This window comes from Asterias amurensis, chromosome 18 (assembly GCF_032118995.1).
Source record: "Asterias amurensis chromosome 18, ASM3211899v1".
In the NCBI taxonomy this organism is placed as follows: Eukaryota; Metazoa; Echinodermata; class Asteroidea; order Forcipulatida; family Asteriidae; genus Asterias; species Asterias amurensis.
In genome coordinates this window covers 4268781-4274702 of record NC_092665.1, presented here as the reverse complement: position 1 = coordinate 4274702, position 5922 = coordinate 4268781, and the positions used below count along the sequence as shown (strand labels likewise).

At 29.4% G+C, this 5922-nt stretch overlaps 1 protein-coding gene across 1 annotated transcript in view; it reads left to right on the top strand.

Annotated features, from left to right (window-relative positions):
- LOC139950732 (uncharacterized) overlaps positions 1 to 5922 on the top strand; it is a 157915-nt gene that overhangs the window by 103564 nt on the left and 48429 nt on the right. The gene's annotated exons all lie outside the window — the stretch shown is intronic.

Below are 5922 nucleotides of genomic sequence, written 5' to 3'. Positions count from 1 at the left end.
ATTGGTGCGCGCGCAGCATTTCCTCGGCGTAATCAGTGGGCCGTGTATTTTTGTATCGAAGCAAATTGAGTTGTGGAAGTTGGGTGTTATTAACGAAGTGCGTATTATCAAAATAACTTGGGTCTGTGAATATAATGGTACACTGTGACAGCATGGGTATTACTCGTCGCCCAGAAATGTCATAGTGGGTGTAGGGTTACAAATGTAGCTTGACAGTTCCATGATGCTGTAGTGGTAAAGTTTGTTTTTTTAAAAACTGTTTCTGTAATATAAAGCCATCGGTTAACGTCAACTTCAAGTTAACCACTTATTCAAGTTGAACCATAGCTTATATGTAACATGAAACGAGTGACATCACAAATTATTTTTATAAATCATTTTTATATTGTATAATTACATTTGTATCGTTGGCAGGGTGGTTTTACACATCTCTTGATGACAGTTTTTATATTTTTGTTTTTACCTTGACAGCCCCTTTCCAACTTGTAATCATTATGTATGTCTAAAGATTTAAAATGAAGAGTAAAATAAATACTTACAAGAAAATAATGTGCTATTTAATGTAAATTATTCGCTGTCAAAGGCTGTGTTCCCTAAAAAAAAAAATCAATGTGGCACCTAGCTATCTCGCTTCATTTCTAAAAGCCTGTCATTGTTTTCCCTTTTTTTTTTAAAGTGATGAGCCTGAACAAATTAATGATTGACATAATTATGGCCTAATGATTGATTTTGTGCATGCAATCAACGCAGGAATACATAAATCATAAACAATAGCAAAGAACTTAAAGGCAGTGGACACTTTTGGTAATTACTCAAAACAATTATTATCATAAAACCTTTCTTGATTACGAGTAATGGGGAGAGGTTGATAATATAAAACATTGTGAGAAACAGCTCCATCCGAAGGGACGCAGTTTTCGAGAAAGAAGTAATTATCCACGAATTTGATTTTGAGACCTCAGATTTAGAATTTGAGGTCTCGAAATCAAGCATCTGAAAGCACACAACTTCCTGTGACCATGGTGCGACAAGGGTGTTTTTTTCTTTTATTAATATCTCGCAACTTCGAGGACCGATTGAGCTCAAATTTTCACAGGTTTGTTATTTTGTGCATATGTTGAGATACACCTAGTGAAAAGACTGGTCTTTGACAATTACCAATAGTGTCCACTGTCTTTAGCATGGCGTCTGCCTCGGTCACCAAAAACGAGAATTTTATAAGTCAATAGTATTTTATATTGTATTATTATGTATTCGTTTTATTTTTTTATTGTTGATCTAATTAAAGTACTCCCCATTGTAAATGCTATTGTGCCGGTTGCATTCTTAAATACACTGATGAACACTATTGGTAAGTGTCAAAGAACACTCTTCTCGCGTGCATATATCAACATAAGCATAAAAATAATAACAAACCTGTGGAAATTTGAGCTCAATGGTCGTCGAAGATGCGAGATAACTACATGAAAGAAAAAACACCCTTGTCACACGAAGTGCTATCAGATGCCTGATTTCGAGACCTCAAAATCTAATACTGAGGTCTCGAAATCAAGGTGGAAAGTTACTTCTTTCTCAAAAACTACGTCACTTCAGATGGAGCCGTTTCTCACAATGTTTTATACTATCAAACTCTCCCCATTACTCGTTACCGAGTAAAGGTTTTATGATAATAGTTACTTTGAGTAGTTAGCAATAGTGTGCACTGCATTAAAAAAACAAATTAAAGTATAATGAAATAGTAATACAAATAATAAGTGGAAAATATTTGTGTCTATCTTTTTTTGTATTACAAATCAAGCAATTCTTGATCTAAAATATTGGGTTTTTGTATTTTTCTCATTTTTTTCCTTCAGCAATTGTATTAGTTTCGATAGAGTTGACTTTTTAAAGAAACATAATCGACAAATCATCTTTTCGCTTTAATGAACCAAACATGCGATATGCCTATGATGAGTGGTTCGATAAATCATTTAGAAATGAGAGTTTGATTTGTTGTTTTTTATTCGCAAACACGCGATCAAGCCCACATAATGAATTATTGTAGGCTGATACGTTTTAGATTTCATATTAATATATAAATCACGTGCAAGAAATAATTCAACATATAAACATCGACGTCAAATCATCAGAATAAATAGATAATTATCTTTTTTATTGGTCTACAGGTTGCATTTTCCTGCTCTAAATAATTGTGGCATCATATAAAGCAGTAATGCAGAAAGTTGAAAGTAAAAACTATAGGCATCGACAGCCAATCACAAAACACCACGTCTGCAATGAAACCTGCCGCTCAAACACTATATCCTGCTGTATACATTGCATTTAAATATAATACTTTAGTTAAACTATAGAAAATAATGTGAGAAATCAACCTATATGGTCCAGTAAGATTTGTGTATAATGACATGGAGGTAGAGAAATTTCCATAAAAACTAATTAGCCTTCGAGAAAGACTCTGCTATAGGGTCGAAACTAATAAGTTAACATTTTTGTATCTGTTGCGCATTACTCGATGCATATAAATCTATTTATATTGACTTGCTGTTCATGGCCGGGACACTATTTCCTCTTTCAATAATACGTATAGTGTGACAAGTGATAGCATCGAGAAGAATAACACTGTATAATGCTCTTTACTGATCGTGGATAACAAAACAGACATGCTATTGATATTCTAATAAGTGATGAAGTGAGAGTCCATGCACACAGTCATGGCGGTGCCAGCACAATGGAAACGTATTCAGTGTGTATCGTATGTCCTTACATCAAAATAGACAGTCAGACTATCACTGACGCCACTTGCTCTGAACAGTTCAGAAACAAATCCGTTACAGACTCATTTACCACCCAAAAAAATCCTTAGATTTGACACACACTAACCTTGAATAAGAGATTTGATAAGTTCTATTATACGATTGTCATGTGTTTTCCCATTTTAGAGCAAAACTGGTGCGTATTTGAGTGGTGGTTTAGTTGCAGGTGTCTAATATAAAAGCAGTGAAACAAAAACATAGATTTGAATCTCTCATTACTGATAAGGACGCTCTACAATGATTGTTATCAAAAATATGCAAATAATAGCTATTAGGGTAATCGCTGTTTCAGTCGCCATGATAATAAGTTTCATGTTTCAAATTTATTTTGTATTCTTATTATATATTTATTATTTGCTATTGGTTGTATAATTTTCTGTTTTTTAATGCTTTGTGTACTACATGTATATTATGTTAAATCTATATTAATTTTATTGTGTACCCCAGATGTGGGGCAACAGATCTACGGATCATAGTATGTAATTGCTTTTGTTGTCCCTTGCCCATCTCGGGGTAATTGTCAATGTATTATGTTTTGTACTGTTATGGCAAATAAAATAATAATAATAATAATAATAATAATAATAATAATAATAATAATAATAATAATAATAATAATAATAATAATAATAATAATAATAATAATAATAATAATAATAATAATAATAATAATAATAATAATAATAATAATAATAATAATAATAATAATAACAATAACAATAACAATAACAATAACAATAACAATAACAATAACAATAACAATAACAATAACAATAACAATAACAATAACAATAACAATAACAATAAAAATAAAAATAACAATAACAATAACAATAACAATAACAATAACAATAACAATAACAATAACAATAACAATAACAATAATAATAATAATAATAATAATAATAATAATAATAATAATAATAATAATAATAATAATAATAATAATAATAATAATAATAATAATAATAATAATAATAATAATAATAATAATAATAATAATAATAATAATAATAATAATAATAATAATAATAATAATAATAATAATAATAATAATAATAATAATAATAATAATAATAATAATAATAATAATAATAATAATAATAATAATAATAATAATAATAATAATAATAATAATAATAATAATAATAATAATAATAATAATAATAATAATAATAATAATAATAATAATAATAATAATAATAATAATAATAATAATAATAATAATAATAATAATAATAATAATAATAATAATAATAATAATAATAATAATAATAATAATAATAATAATAATAATAATAATAATAATAATAATAATAATAATAATAATAATAATAATAATAATAATAATAATAATAATAATAATAATAATAATAATAATAATAATAATAATAATAATAATAATAATAATAATAATAATAATAATAATAATAATAATAATAATAATAATAATAATAATAATAATAATAATAATAATAAGATTAGTTTTATCCTTTGGTTTTTATTATAGTTATAATAATCGCTTAGTTTCAAAACGCCGAAGGCTAAAACAAAATGTTCAAAATAGTAAAACTGATCCAAAAATGTAAACAAGAAGTTTAGAGAAGAGTGAATATACATAATCTTTTGAAACCAAAACCGAATAACAAAAATTGCTTTTCGGGTGTAAAACAGACTTAAAAATGACAGTGAAAAGTTATAAAAAATCAAAAATAAATTAATAATTTATGTCAACTGCTATTATTTGTTATAATTGTCTTTAGCTGATATTTATTATGTTTGTTGTTTTGTTTGCATCTGTAGACTGTAGTTATACCACCAATCATAGGATTGACTCATACTTCCTGTGAGTAAGGTCTGCAAATGTGAGCATAGACTTTGTTTCGGAAAAGAATACATGGATCATTCCTTCCACGAGAATAAACATTATTACATGTTGTTTAAAAAATAATAATAAAGTTCTAAAATGTAGACCTTAATGCAAACTATTATTATTAATTACCTTGTACAATTTACAGACTCTGATTGGTCAAAACCCGATCACGTGGGGATGCATTTTAATGGGTGCGTTCGTTTAGCTTCCCTGGGTCAACCCCGGTGTGTGGTGGTTTTTTCCCCCAGGACAAACGTGGGTAATTATCTGCACACGTTCGTCCTGGAAAAAAAAAAACCGCCACACACCTGGGTCGACCCAGGGAAGCTAAACGAACGCACCCAATAACTACTGGAATCTTGCACTTCGCGCACATGCGCGTACGAGCTGAAAATGTAACAGGTGCGCGCGCATTAGTCAACTTGTTCATAATGGTCTTGTTTCAGTTTTACACACGATGAGACAGTAAAATGTTGCCCTGGAACATGGGTACAACTGAAATGCAAAGCAAAAGTTTCACTCGTGACCATTTAGTTTTTCCACTATGTATTTTCTCTACAGTCCATTAAAACCGGCCCATAACCCATACATTGAGGCCATAACCACAACTTATAAGTAAACAATGCTTAAATTTCTGCATAACAAAAGTAACAGAACACCATAAATTCACAACGTAATGCCCTATAGGCCTTTAAAAAAATGTCCTCAGTGTTGACCCCAAATTCACTAAAATTTCGCAAATTTGCTTAGCTGAGGGCCTCGAAACCTTTAATTAATAATCTAGACAAAAGCTGTAAAAGCAGAAAATAGTGACAAAATTTTGCTAGGCAACAATTAGTTGGGCACTAAACACTGAATGCAGATGGCTACCTGTTTCCTGCTAAGCAACTATTATTTCCTTTAAGGTTTTGTGCTTTAAAACTGTTAAGCAGAAAATACTGAATGACAAATTTATTTGCTAAGTAAGAATCGATTGGGGCACCAGGCAGTCACAATATGTAATAATTATTGTGATTTTGGCTGGTAACCTGTTTCTGCTAAGCAATAATAATATTCTGTGCTTATGAGTTTTTGTGTTTGGTCCCTGCGGGTAACTTGTCTGGAAAGCACAATTTTTTTTTGTTAAGCTAATTTTTGTCATACAAATTTCATACGTCAAAGTGTGTAGCAGACGATCGTCTGCTGGAAAGTGGAAAAAGGCGGGAGATTTTGACAACTCCTTTAAACCACTAAAAC